Here is a 15,851-nt window from a genome sequence, read left to right as displayed (position 1 = left end):
GGGGGACTGGAATCACCATTGCCAAATGTATGTTACAACAGTATTAACTAGAAGACGCTATATTCCGACACTAATTTGAAAGTGTTGAATGGAGGCAGTGATCAGTTGCAACCTGAAGGCATAGCATTCCATTTCGTAGTATTTTCATGAAAGGGCTACCTTTTCCACAATATTTTAAGAATCCCCCTCACCCCACTTTGAAGCTCCTTGAAAAAAATCTACAATGCAGTCAACTGTTGCAACAAGTTCTTGCTTCTCCAAAAGAGACTGCAGCATCGGAGTCGTAGCTGAAGGAGTAGGGGAAAAAATGTGACCATATTGAGTGAGTCTGACCACATTGACTCAGTACTTTTGTAGGCTGCAGAAATGGCTCTAATCTTGTTTGGATCAGGACTGGCTTAGCCTTTACTTTTTCCAGAGCCCCAGGCAGACCTCAGGAATAGCGCACATCTTCTTGTAAAATGGTCTCTATGCCTGTCTTACTGAGCATCAGCTCCTTAGTTTCCTGGCTATTCCCCAATCTACACTGGTGGAGAAATAGGTGACATGTCTTCAGGACTATTTTTTAGGTTGGGCGTTATGGCATGTTCCTTGCATGAGGCCCTGAAAAACATTGTTACACAAGGATGACATATTGTTAGATGAAGGTGAATGTCAGGTAGAGAAATCCATTTCCTAGACCCTATAGCTTCAACATTATGTAGGAGCACTACCAAGAGAGCCCAGGTCTATCTAAGAGGCAACGAATCTCCAGCATAATAATAATAATAATAATAATAATAATTTATTATTTATACCCCGCCCATCTGGCTGGGTTTTCCCAGCCACTCTGGGCGGCTTCCAACACAATATTAAAATACAGTACTGTCTCAAACATTAAAAGCTTCCTTAAACAGGGCTGCCTTCAGATGTTGTCTAAAAGTCTAGTAGTTGTTCTTCTCTTTGACATCTGGTGGGAGGGAATTCCACAGGGCGGGTGCCACTACCGAGAAGGCCGTCTGCCTGGTTCCCTGTAACTTGGCTTCTCACAGTGAGGGAACTGCCAGAAGGCCCTTAGAGCTGGACCTCAGTGTCCGGGTAGAACGATGGAGGTGGAGATGCTCTTTCAGATATATTGGACCGAGGCTGTTTAGGGCTTTAAAGGTCAGCACCAACACTTTGAATTGTGCTCGGAAACGTATTGGGAGCCAATGTAGGTCTTTCAAGACCAGTGTTATGTGCTCCCAGTCATCAGTCTAGCTGCTGCATTCTGGATTAGTTGTAGTTTCCAAGTAAATTGTACAATCTAATAGCCAGTTGTTCCAGGTCCTATCAGCTTTGGGCGATCAACTGCCACCAGCTCAGTTAATGGAAGTACCGGTAGCCAGCATTGTTCTCTCAGCTCGGGGAAGTATCCAGGCCCTTCTCACACCTGACCAGGTAGCCTGAAGAAACAGAGGGGGCTGATTCATTCACTATCTTGAGATGATTTGGATTTAGTGCAAGACTCTGTGCAGACACAGTAAATGGGATAATGCTAATGGTTTGTGATGGGATGGAGGCTTAATACTCCCTAAGAATGTAGTTAGCTCCTAACTGACATTAGTGAATTGCACGAAAGCTTTTTAAAAGCATTATAATATTAGAACACCAAGGTTTGTCCCCATATATTAACTATAATGGTGTTAATGCTACTTGATTTCTGCACAAGGGCTTCTAGGGTTAGGTGACACTTCAAAAAGGAAGAAAAGGTTCATTACACTTTGTGAACCATGAGTCTCCACTAATGTGACACTCGGTTGTTTTATTTCAAAGAATCCGCAACTGCAGACAATAAGTAATCAAGCAGAGAAACCACACACATGGACTTCTGTTACTGTAATAAAAAAATCATTGCAATTAAACAGGGATGTTGACATAAAAATGAACATCTGAGGAAATTGTGTTACAATGACATAATTATTATCTTGTGGGAATCCTCCAGAGCTATCATGTTGCCAAATTTGTAATGATCACTTACCAGTGTAAAGAAAAACAACTTGGAAAAGAAACATGATTTATATGCAGAACAAGGCAGATTAAGTAAAGCAAACGAATTAAAGAATTACCTGAAACCTCTGAAATTTCATATCTAATCACACTGGCTGTATATTATTGACAATATTCACCAATAATTAGAAAATTATCATCTCTGAGGAAAAAAGATTATTTTTCATAATTGATTATCTTACCGAGTCCTTTATTGTACTTGTATCCTGCTCTTCTTTGGGGAACTCTGAGCAACTTACCCAGAACTTTCAAGAATTCTCCCACTTACAACCCAACTTCTCCACTGAGTGTTTCTTCAGATGCAACATTGTGGTATGGATAGCCTTTCCAGAATAGAGCTGTGTACATATTATTAGCTTAATATGCAGTGCCAATTCAAAAACCAGCGGGAGGGAGTGCAATAGATGTAAAGTAAACAGGAGTGTGTGTGCGGCCGACGTCTTTGAAGCTTATGTAAGAACTTCCTCAGGGTCCCAGAGTTCACAAAATGGTTCTTCCCCACCCACATGATCATCATCAAGGGTGACCCATGCATTAAGCGAGGTGAAACCGTTTGCCTCAGGCGGCAGATCCAAACGCCCCCCCTCACTGTGCTGCTGCCTGACCTGCTGGGTCTTCACCCACACCACCAACACTGCCCTGTTGCCCTCACCCCTGCCACTGCGCCCTCACCACTGCACCCTTGCAGTGCAGTTGTGGTGATGGGGCTGGCAGCAGCATGGACACAATAGCGGAGGCAGGGTGGACATCCGGATATGCGTGGTGATGTGTGGGCATGGGCAGTATTGGGATGCATCACAGGGGTGAGAAGGAGCTGCAGTGTAGACTTTTGACATGCGACTTGTGGCTTCTGATGTCATTTGGCTGCTGGAAGGAACATGTAGCAGCTGCTCCTTCACCACAGAGATAACGTGAGAAGAGTCTCTGAGACAGACAGCTTAGCTTTATTAGTTTTCAGTTTAACTGCCCTACACCATTCCCTGGACTCATTTTAGTTATAATATGAACTATGGCATCAAACCCACCAGTTGCAGTTGTTGTGCTTGTTTTGTTTTTGTTTGTTTTTTCTGGAGTGAAGCCAGAAATACTGGAACATTTTGGTAGATTTTCCTCCACTGTACACACACACAAAACCCTGCTATGACAGAGTTTGACATATTTTCTACAATAAACATTTTGAACAACTCTTGTTTTATTCAGCAGTCTAAGTTATAGACTTATATCCCTATGATGAAAGATGGTGTGAGCTTTCGGCTTAATATGTAATCAGCACAGACTTAAACCAGTTTAATCATCGTCATGTGGTGAGTTCACCCTTTCTCAAACTTGGCTCCCCAGATGTTGTTGGACTACAACTCCCATCATCCCTGACCACTGATCCTGGTAGCTAGGGATGGTGGGAGTTGTAGTCCAGCAACATCTGGAAAGCCAAGTTTGAGAAAGGCTGGGTGACTTAGTTGGCTTCTGCTACAAACATTCCCGCCAACAAATGTCACAATTCAAGGACACATGCAAGAATAAAAGCACTTCAGGAGTGCCTGGAACAGGAGTCGTGAGTGGTGTGGCCTCCAGACCATTCTGGGGGTTGGATAGAGCGGCCTGAAGGGCCACACCTGACCTTTGGGCCTAAGGTTCCCCAGACCTGCTTAAATGGCTTTATGTATCAGTGTGGAGAAACATGACGCCCAAACCCATTCCCATAGAACAAGGATGTGTATGAAATAGTCCATAACAGTGTCCCCCCGAGCAATCAATAGAATGGAAGATCTGAAGGGGATCTCTAGCAGATTTCTAAGATGTTTATAGAATCCCCAGTCCCAATGTGTGTGTGTCTGGTTTTATTTTTTTGTAGGGTTAGGGAGATTCAGCCATCCAGCTTGTGTGTGAGAGTGTGACAGAGCGAGTTGAGACTAAAGTATTTTGCGGTCCTATTACGAAAACAGAAATAAACACCAACAATTGATTCCCTTCCACCCAAAATAGGGTTGCCAGGTCAGGAGTGGCCTAGACCCTGAGATTTTAGGGCCCAAACCTGAGACTTAGGGGCAGCTTCTGGTGATGTCTTGGGGTGGTGAAGTTACAGGGGGTAGGCCCCGGTGATGCCATTAAGCATGGCACATTAAGCATTAATCAGTCAGTGAGAGCATGCCATTCAGATAAAAAGCACAAAGTCTAACACATGAGTCAGGCATGCAGGCATAGTCAGAACCCTCTCTTCCTCTTTAGCCTGGCCCAGTTCTTTGTCTTTCTCTGCACTCCCTCCTACCACTGAGCCCTGGAGATGGAGGCTAATTTCAGGAGAGGAAGAGGGCAGACACCCCAGAGAGTCCATGCAATAATTTGCAGCTGCCTTCTGATGAACTGAAGATTGCAAGCTACACACACAGTCTTCTTAAAAAAACTTTTTAAAAAAACTTTTTTAAAAGGTGCTCTTGTCTATTGGGAGATTCAAGGCCCCCCTCTGCTGCCTAGCAATGGTTGCTGTTGTTGTTTAGTCATGTCCAACTCTTCATAACCCCATGGACCAGAGCATGCCAGGCACCCCTGTCCTCCACCGCCTCCTGCAGCTTGGTCAAACTCATGCTGGTAGCCTTGAGAACACCGCCCAACCATCTCGTCCTCTGTCGTCCCCTTCTCCTTGTGCCCTCAATCTAACCCGAAGTCGACCCTAAGGGTTCTGGCAACTCTACCCCAACACCTTGTTGAACTGCACTGGTCTGGGCAGGAAGTGGAAGGGCAGACAAACCTCTTTTTCATGTTGCACAGTTGCCTCCCCCCCCCCTTGAGCCTTGCCTCAAGAATGTCCTATTTTGGGGGCCCAGTGCTAACTACCACCAGCAGGAACACTTCCAGCTATAGATCTGCTGTATGCTCATAGAGCTTTCTGTTGGTCCAGTAGGTCCTTCTGCAGTAGACACGACCCTCTCAGTGGTGGAACTCTTTCCTGGTTGAGGAACACTTGCACTCAGTTCTAATCTCCTCCATCCAGTTGATCTGGGGTTTAGGACTATTCGGCCCATTTGAAAAATAAATTATTACTGTGCAGCAAGAGTGCTTTCGTAACAAAACAAAAAAAAAGCAAAGAAGTTCCTCTTTAAAACAACATGAAAATAAAATGACATCATGAGTTCCAGAGAAGGATATGCATGATTCATTTATATCTTGGAATGCATTTACTAATAAATCACTCCAAGGTTGTTCTAATTTGCACTTCCCGCTGTGCTGAAACATTGCTAAATATTTTTCTTAAAAGAAAATAAAGGTTCCTTGTTGTTCTGACTTCGCGGAACCTCTCTTACTGTATAATGTATTTCATTTCTGAACTAATCATCTTTCCCTTCCAGCACAATAGGAAGCAAAGGAATGAAGCAGAAAAGGTGATGATAGCTTTGGTAAGGAATGTGTGAAACACAGTTGTACATCGTTTGGATGCAGATGTAGCTTATAAAAATCTGTTATGCTTCCCTGACTCTAAACTGCGCTGAAGCAGTCAATATTTAAGAGCAAAATTGTGCTTTTTACCAATTGATGGATTGCGTCATAAATAGAACTAATCACTAAAATAAAAGTGGGAAATTTATCCACATTGGGAATTTTAATGCAAATTATTACCAAAAGAATAATTTGCTTCAAAATAATTTTGACAAAGGAAGAAACTTAACTGGACTTTGCATCTTGATGTAAAGCTAAAGTCTCTATGCAGTGGTTTAAATTCGTACATTTAAACATCACAGAAAGTTTCCAGCCACATCATTTTTAGATGTCACTGGCCATGTACAGTAACAGAGCGCAACAGTGGTGGCATGTTGGCCGGACCATTGGGAAGAAGCTGGGAAAGCGGTCTGAATGTTCTCTTTGTACAGTAGAATTCTATGATTGCTTGGGAAAATTGAATCTGGCTAAATGGAGCGGGATTTAACTCCAAGCAAATATACATAGGATCGCAGCATGTATTCCAACACATTCTGATCAATTACCAGGCAAGTCTGAAAACGTTACGTCCCTTGAAACCCAGGACGTGAAGTTCATGTCATTACATCAGCCTACACTTCAGCAATTTCTGGGACGGAGTCTGGGCTGTGGAAACTCCCTTCCCACACTTGAAGCAGCCTCAAATTGGGGAAGAAAGACTTGCTGTGGCAGAAAGTCTGAAAAGTGAAAATGGAACAAGTTATACATGCGTGGGACTGTTCCCTTGCTTTATAGAAGTGCGGATTGGGGAAAGAATATCTGATTTAATCTAGGCATTTCATCAAAGACAAAACCAATGTTTTGCACATTTTACCTTTATTTCCATTTTCCGGGGAACTGAGAGGCCAGGGGGGGGGGAAAGAGAGTTACTCATTCCATGACCTATCAGGGAGAAACAGAAAGAATGCTGAACATCTGGCCAGCTCCAGCACTTCTCCACTTAAAAAGAATAGTGATGCCTGCATGCTGGGCAGCATGCTTTTGGTCTTATGGCCAGGCATTTTCTAAGGCCTCCAAGCTTCTTAAATAAAGATATGATGTAATGGTGCCTAAAACGCTTAATAACTCAATCCTAAACACATTTAGTTGGAAAGCAGTCCCGCTGAGTGCAGTGGAGCCGCCTTCCAAATTATTGTGGTCTGGCAGCCTAGCAGACAGAGAGAACCTGTCCTCAGGTTATGCTCACGTGCGAGACAGGACCACTTCCACAACTCCATGCATCACTGAAGCACAACACTCTGCTGAAGAGGAAGAAATGATCAGCATAGCAATACTGTTGAGCTGCCAAGACGCCACCAGCTCAAGGGGCAAATCAGCCAGACTTGGGTTGTGGCAAGGAAGAAGCATAGTTAAAAGTCTCTGCGCACACAGGGCTGGTTCTGCCTCTAATGATGGCATGTTAATCCTGTAAAGGATAGAACATTGTTTTAACATTTCCATCCAAATGGACGGCTTGAGTCCCGAGTTGCCCTTTTGTGAACGTGTTATGTACCGAGTTGAATAGGATCCAAAATGCAGGAGTCTGATTGTCCCTAGAACAATAGGATCCAAAATGCAGCAGTCTGATTGGTCCTAGAACAATAGGATTCAGAATGCAGTAGTCTGCTTGGTCCTAGAACAATAGGATTCAGAATGCAGAAGTCTGATTGGTTCTAGAACAATGCATCAGTATGATTGGTCCGCAGGAGCCACCCAATCCAGCTCCAGGTGGAAGTGAATCCACAACCTGATTGGCCTACAGGAGAATCCCGGAATCAGCCAATCACATGCAGCCCATTGTGTAAATAATGTATATAAAGCAGATATTGTGGGGGAACTTTCATTCCTCCTCACCACTATGAGCTGAATGAAGAGCATGAAATCCACTCTCAACCCCGAGTATATTTCAGAACAGAAGAAGTTCTTCTGTTCAAGGAATGGGCACCAGCCCAATAGATGCTTCCATTGGTGGGAGGTGGAGCAAATTTCTGCTAATTCCCCCTGCAGCCCCCATGTTGCTCTGGAGGGTTCCCTGCAGAAGATTTTTGGAGGAATGGGGACTGCAGGGCTCAAGGGATGTTAGGGTCCAAGCTCTTGAAGAGTCCTACACATTCCCCCTCATCCTTCTCCACCCAAGTTGGCTGCATTGGAGTATAAGATTGGCCTCTCCTCTGGCGGAGGGAGGGGTTCCCAATATTCAACGTATTTCTGACCCTTTCCTTCTGGTTACTGTAGGTATGATCAGTGGCGTAGCGTGGGTTGTCAGCACCCGGGGCAAGGCAAGTAATTTGCGCCCCCTAACCCGTGGATTTGCGCCCCCTAACCCGTGGATTTGCGCCCCCTAACCCCCAGATGTTGCGCCCGGTGCGGCCGGCCCCCCTTGCACCCCCCACGCTACGCCACTGGGTATGATGACCCAAAATCAAGTGGAGTGGAGCTGGGGAAATTGATATGTTTTGAGGCAGTAACGATTGGAAACTGGGAATTATCCTAATGAACATAAGGGCCTGTGGCTGAATGGTATAAAAGAAGTTGACGATACAAACCCTTTGAATTTTGGACCTCTTGTATGTGAAAGTGGTACTTTTCCACTGAGCTATGATTCCACATTACTTCCCTTGGAGCTGGGCTATATGTCTGAAGTCCTTCCATAAAGGAACAGGGAGGGAGAGAAGTGAGTGTGTGGGATAGGGACTTGGTCCGTGGGAGACTATAATATAATACAGAGATTCTGCCTCTGGATTCTCAATGCAGGCCTCAGATCTGTAGCAGTTTGTGCAGGTAGGAAGGTGTTTCGGTCTCCTTTCTGGCAGCATGGTTGTGCATTGTGTCAGTGTGTATTTTTGGTTAGATGATAGCAGGAGGTTCCTCGGCTGTTGCCGTGCATTGAGGCCAGTGCTTTCTATGTGTGGCAATTACATGTATTGTTGGTGTGCAATGCTGTGATTAATTGGTGGTACCAGGTTTGCCAGATGCTACATTAGCTTTGGTTTCAATAGCTTTTGTTGTACCGTTAACTTTGCTACTGATTGGGCAGAAGATCATAACTAGGATTGTGATGCTGCTGTGATATGATAGGGAAACTAACGTGACGTTTAGCCTTCTCCTTAGCTCCAAAATGTGAAATTGCAAAATTTAACCTTGAAAAATCATTCCAATTATGGTCAAATTGATTTAATTTCAATTGAAAAGAGATAAGTGAAAATGGTATGTTTGCTAATTCAGGGAATTTTGATGTTGTTTAGTCCATAAACATGCAGTTTACTGAGAGATCCTGCTCAGTTCAGTGGTGCAGATTCCACAAAGTCGTGTTGCAAGTGAAGCACCTCAATATCAGCGAAGAAAATCCTCATGTTGTTTTCCTCAGTGCTCCAAAACAACCCCTCACATAAAACGTGCAACCCTTAACCTATTGAATAGCTGATCGTGTAACTTTTTATTATTAAAAAACAACAACACCACAGGAAAATACTCAAATCAAACTTATATTAACATATTTGTGTGTGTGTATTCTTTTTATGTCTGGCAAACTTCCAGCTACCAACAAATTCTCATAAATTCTAAAGATCCCCCTTCAAGTTTATGCAGATTTTTAATCCACAAAGTGTGTGTCAAATTGAGGAATTTTTGTCACCACAGGCGCTTACTAATGTTAGATACACTTGTTGCTGCTTCATATTGTTTGCAATCATCTTCACTAGTGTCAAAATATTTTTCACCACTTCTGCCAAGACGTTTCGCACCTTTCCCTTTTAGAAAGAGAAATCTATTGTAGCCTTAAAATAACCAGGAATCTGCTTTCTCTCGCTCCCCCATTTTCCATACTCTCGAATATCCCTGAGGCATCTGGCGCTCAAGTGTTCTGGCACCGTCCAATTATTTTACAAAAAGCCATCATAGAAATAATCTCCTCCCCAACCTCTCCCCTCGGTGCTGCCCCAAGCAGATCAATGCATTTCAAAGCAGAATGGCTTGAGAGCAGTGAGGGAAGGAGGAGCATGAATGGTAACAGGCGCAGCACCAGTCAGCCTCCTCCTTCATGCTCTGTCTCCGAGACTTTTTGCTGGCATCTGCCTCTCACAAGCCCCTTTTGTGTTCATGTGATAAATCTAATCTCCCCTCTAGCAGCTCCCATAGTGCCTCATTGATTGATTCAATAACAAACGAAAGGTTTATTTGCAAAGCTTTCTGCCTCTGAGACTATTCTCTCTATAAAAATTATAGCACACCTAGCATATTTATGAGTTTGCATCCAAATAATTGCAGGTCTCCACAAGAGGCCTTTGCAAGGTTTAGGTAAAGATGCATGACTCTGCTGATATATGAGTGATCTAATGCTGGGTGAGCAAATGTCTTACATGCATACAACTTCACTGTGCTCAAGGATCCTCCTGTTCCCAGATTACAAGGTTGTTGCTCCTTATGCTAACACTACTGCAAGGTCTCCAGTTTAATTGATTGATAAATTAATGCATCGTCACTGCCACACCTGTGTCTGCTTTGCACGTCTATTCCTTTTCAGGGTAATGAGGCTACATGAAATGAAAAGTCCTTCCCACAGGTGTGCCTCTGTTTTCCTGTTCTTAGCCCTCACACAGCAAATTGGCATTGCTAAGACTGAATGCAATTCTCTCCTCAACCCAGTGCCTCTGCTGCTGCTAAAATGCTATCTGTGCATGGCTGCAGGCATGTATTGGATAGTGCCCATGCTGTCACTGACGAGAGACGCAACATGCACTTGCCATGCCTGTACATCTCTGGTATATAAAAGGAGTTTTAAGATTTGATTTTAAACTGGTTTAGTTCTTCATATAGTTCTTTGAAAGAAAGCTGCTGTTGCAAGCTAGGCTACCACTCCCCCCTCCCGCAGCAACGCCCCATTTCCATAGGTTTTTTGTTTTTTACTTCTGTTTCTCCCCACCTATATCCCCAATAGCAAGGCTATCTCCTTCCCCTCCGTCACTTTGAACAGTTTTAACACAATTGCTGTAAGATCAAAGCTACAGCTATGGTAGTGTTTTGGGGAAAGGGATTGCCTGTACAAGCCCTGCTTAGGGGGCGGGAGGGCATTACACAATCGTAAAGGGCCATTCTAGTTCCTGCAAAATTTACAAAATCTGAATGACAAATGTGTAATAACTTCTCCAATTTAATTCTTTCATGTATTGGCTGGATATGTCATAACATTTGGCAGCCTGCCCACAGGAAGTTGTTTTACGTTCCCAAGGGCTTAGCATGAGGAATGGAGCGCTACTTCTGTGGGGCGGGCTGAGTCCAATTGCGTTTTCACCAAGTGGTTGGAAAGAATGCTTCGGATGCCCCGTGAACTATTAGCATATGCTTAGATGCAGCTGTATCTGGAAAGTAGGGCTGTAAATCTCCATGTGATCACTCTTATTTCCTCAACACACACCTTTTCTCGGAAGCCTTTGGATCATTCCCCAATTCCGTATTGTAACTAAGCCAAAGTACGTGTAGCTGAGATAATTCCTCCCCTGCCGACCTATCCATGCCTCTGCTTCTTTCCTTCCTCCATTTGTATGCCTCCTGGGGGAGGGATCTGTTGAGCCTGTTGTTGTTTTTTGTCAAGTGCCATGTGCATAGATATCACTACATAAATAAAGAAAACAATCCTCTGCTCAATAGATCTGGTAGAAGCTTAGTACAGTGCTACCTCTGGTTATGTACTTAATTCGTTCCGGAGGTCCGTTCTTAACCTGAAACTGTTCTTAACCTGAAGCACCACTTTAGCTAATGGGGCCTCCTGCTGCCGCCGCGCCGCCAGAGCACGATTTCTGTTCTCATCCTGAAGCAAAGTTCTTAACCCGAGGTACTATTTCTGGGTTAGCGGAGTCTGTAACCTGAAGCGTATGTAACCTGAAGCGTATGTAACCTGAGGTACCACAGTAGCACACAATCGAGGAACTCCATCAAGAGCTCTGACTGGCAGCAGAATCTAGTCTAGACAGAGTCATAAAATAATTGAATGGTTCTGTTACTTCATATTCTGGGCTTTGATAGCAGAGACCTCTAATAAGTGGTGGAATACCAGCATGAGGTCAGTAATACAGTTTTGCTGCAACCATAATCCATGCCTGAGAATCAGCAGTACAGGTGAACTTTTCTTTATACCATTTAGCATTTTGTCTGAACCTCCATAAAACTGAAGTTGCTTTTTTCAGACACTTTCTTTCCATCCTTTCATTTTCTGTGTTGAAGTGTGCCTCCACACCACTGATGCCTAAATAAGGTTACAGCCATGGGTTTTATCTGAGCAAATATTGACTCTTCTTCTAGAAAGATTAATGATGGAGAAAGAGTGATCATCATTCTGTTATCACAGTTGCCAAAATCATTGTGAAGCAGTACATTGGAAAAGTAAATCATTCAGTGATTAAATGATGGCACTGATCTTCTCTTGTAAATCACTGTTATGAAGCAAGGTGTATATTGCATATTTTCCTGTGCTATAAATGGTGAAAGGTATTCTCTTGACCTATGCCCTCAACAGTGTTAGGTCAAAATATGAGAAAGATAACTTTATTCAAAAAATTCAGCACCTTACAGTCTGATCTGGAGCTCTGCTGGGTCAGATCAAAGGCCTATCTAGTCCAGTATTCTATTTTTGCAGTGTCCAACCAGAAGCCGCCAAGCAGGACCTGTGTGTAACCACGCTCCCCTTTTATCATAGCCAGCTACTGCTATTCAGAGACATACTACCTCTGACAAGTGATGGACACTAATCATGGATAGTCTTATCCTCTACAAATTTGTCTAATTTCCTTTTAAAACCAGGTTGGTGGCAATCATATCTTATGGGAACAAATTTCAAGCTGTACGAAGTACTGAATCAGCCAACATTCAGCTTTATTGGTAGCTTTTTCTTAGTATTATGAGGGGTCCCTATGTACTTTTTCCACAACATGTAGAATCTTGTACACCTGTATCATCTTACTTTCCCCTCTAAACTAAATGCCACAACCTTTCCTTATAATTGAATTGTTCCTGTCTCATGATCATTTAGCTTGCCCTTTTCTGAACCTTTTCTGACTCTACAATATTTTTTGAGGAGACCAGAACTGCATACAGTATTCCAAGTGGAGCTGCACCATAGATAATGGTGTTATGATATAGGTAGTTTTATGGGGATTCGGGTGGTGCTGTGGTCTAAGCCACTGAGGTTTGAATCCACACAACAGGGTGATCTCCCATTGCTCTGGCCCAGCTTCTGCCAACCTGGCAGTTCGAAAGCACAACAGTGCAAGTAGATAAATAGGTACTGCTGCGGCAGGAAGGTAAACGGTGTTTTGTGTGCTCTAGCACTTGTCACAGTGTCCCATTGTGCCAGAGGTGGTTGAGTCATGCTGGCCACATGACCCAGAAAGCTGTCTGTGGACAAGTGCCAGATCCCTCGGCCTGAGAAGCGAGATGAGCACCGCACACCAGTCACCTTTGATTGGACTTAACCATCTGGGGTCTTTTAACTTACCATAGGCATTTTTATTTTCAGTCCCTTTCCTAATGTTCCCTAGCACGACCCATTATACTTTTTCAAAGCTGCCACACACTGGGTTGGCATCTTCATTTATCTATCCTCTATGACCCGACAGTCTTTTTCCTAGTCAGCCTTCACATCCAAGTAGTGTATGTTTATTTATTTTTTATTTATTTTTTTGCCCTATTGCATTGTGCACCCTTTTCACTTGCTTACATTGAATTGCATTTACCACTTTACTAAGAGAACTTTATGGAGTTATTTACTTTATTTACCACTTTACTAAGAGAACTTTATGGAGTTCTTCACCAGCAAGCTTGGCTACATCACTAGTCATCTCTAGCTCTAGATTGTGAATAAGCAAGCTAAAAAGCATGGATCCCAATACTATTCATTTGGGAAGTCCATCTAAAATATGTGCTACTAAGATTATTCTTGGACCTTTGCATCTTTCAACCTATCTAGTCAAGATCCTATAATATGCTCTCATATGGTCAGTGTTGGCCATTCAAATTGTATTCTCTCCTTGGTGTTCAGAGGCCTTTCCCCATAGATTGGAACAGCAGTGAAGGAACTCGGGGCCCACCGTAATAATGCTGGGAGAATGCCAAGGTGACATTGTAGATCAATCCCATCAATATTGCATTGATTTCCCTACACACTGCAGAGAAGAGTATCATTGCACAAAACACTTTGATGTTGTGGGGTGGTGTCTGCATGGCTGTGGATTGTGATCACTGTTTTCTCTGTGGAGATATGCCCTGATGTTAGCTCCATGTGTCTGGAGTTGCCACTTGGATTTTTGGCAAACATCCTTTCATGGGAGCAAATGCTACCAGTATTCTATAGTATTCCATCCTCTCCCTTCCAGCCTTGCCTGTCTCCTACACGGCAACTAAGGCCTTGCCCATTGCACTTGAGTAGCTTGTACCCAGCTAGTTATACTTCCACACCTCCATCATGTGCAATGCTGGCACTGACTAGGTAGCACCAATTCCAGAGATAATTATCCTATCCCACTGGTGCACCCCTGGATTTAATTGTTTACATGATTTGTATCTCATACCTTCAAGAGAACACTCTTCCTGCAGCAACTTACAATTAAAATGAAAATACAAAGTAAATAAATCAAAAACAGTAGAACAAACAGGTAAAGGACACAGCCCATGCAACTGAAGGAAGCACAATTGAATAACATTGGTGTTACAAATAATGGATAGGGAATTTCAAATTTATTCTGCACCATCTTTGAAGCACAACATTAAACACATTAATCTAATTTTAATTATGACTCCTGTTGCAAACATTTCACCATGAATTGTCACATCTTTCTCAGAGACAGGGTGGTCCTACCATTAGGCAGAATGAGGCAGCAATTATGCATGTCATGAAATGTCAGCAAATTATTAATTTGTTATTACTGCATTTTTACTGGTGGTGGGGGCAGTAACATCAGGAAACATCTCCACTTACATACCTCTAGTATTTTTTTGCCCTAGGTTCCAAAATAATGCGGCTGGGTACTGTCACTTACCCTTCACAGAACTACAATTCCCAGCACCCTTAACACACTTCAGTTCCCAGGATTCTTTGTGGGAGGGAAATGTACTTTCAATGCATGGTATGTATGCAGCTGGTGGAGGGGACAGGGTGCCATGTGCTATTTTGCCTCTGGCAGCAAAGGGAACAACACATATTTCCCATTGATCAGTTTAATTTCAGTAATCTAATAGCAAAAGAAATCTGCAAGTGAAGGTGTTTTGTATTGGTTTCTCTGTTCATACATAGTTGATACATATCAACTCCACTTCCTTGAATCCAGAACTAAGATGTGTATACACAGGACTCTAGTATCCAATGCACTTATTATTATATTGTAGTTCCAATAATGCTGGGTGGTGGAGGGACTTTTAAAAGAATTTTTCTTCCATCTCTCCCTGGGAAACAAGCTGACAACACCAACCATCTAGTTGAAGGAGAACTTTGCATGCTACTCTCTGGCATGCAGGAAGACCTGTTGCTTATAAATGTACATTTAATGTATTTGAACATTCTGTCATGTTAAATATTATCTGCACATGAGAAGTTAGTGTGTCAGGAGAAGGCTAGGCTGAAACACTCTCCATGGAATGCAGTTATTCCACCTAATATTCTATTTCTGATCTTCAGGAGACAGTGTCAGTGCTTATGTAGCCAAAACAACACTATCCCAACACAAGGGGGATTGACAGACTCTGAGGAACGACAAGGTTTGCAGAAGTACAAAAAACATAAGCAGGAAAACCCTAAGGTAGAACCCTCCCCCCCAACTGAGCATGCATGCTCAGTGAGCATGAAATGTAAGAGTAACTGTGGGTGGCGGGTGGGAATGGAATAGCATGTCAAGAAAATGAAAGAGGAAGAAACACAAATATAAAATGGGAAGAAAGAACTCTCTCATTGTTTGGATAGGTTACTGTGGTTCACAGACAGAAGTTTTTTGTTTTTTTTTAATGGCCACAAGAAAGGAAGTGAAAGCCAATGCATAGAAATCAGCGGAGAAATCCAAGAATTTAATGTGCAAGAAAATTTACAAATTAATTGTTATCTGCCTAGGAACTATATACTCTCAGTGGGAGATTAGTGGCCAAGTAGGTGTTACTTGTATTAGACATGGCATTGGACTCCAGAATTAATTGGAAGTTTGTGGGTGGCAAATGCCTACAGGGCAACACAGGGGGCTTTCCCTGTTGCTCTCCTTGCAAGTTAAATCACACATACTATACAGTCTTGGGGCACGCAGTTTCAGTTTCAGAACAGAACTGCTTAAGAATGCACACATCCTGGCCACCTGGTACCACATGGCACACTGCTGACTCTATGGGTGTAGTCTAGGGGG

Source organism: Podarcis vaucheri, assembly GCF_965113315.1.
Source record: "Podarcis vaucheri genome assembly, chromosome: 1".
Lineage (NCBI taxonomy): Eukaryota > Metazoa > Chordata > Lepidosauria > Squamata > Lacertidae > Podarcis > Podarcis vaucheri.
Note: the sequence above shows the minus strand (reverse complement) of the source record.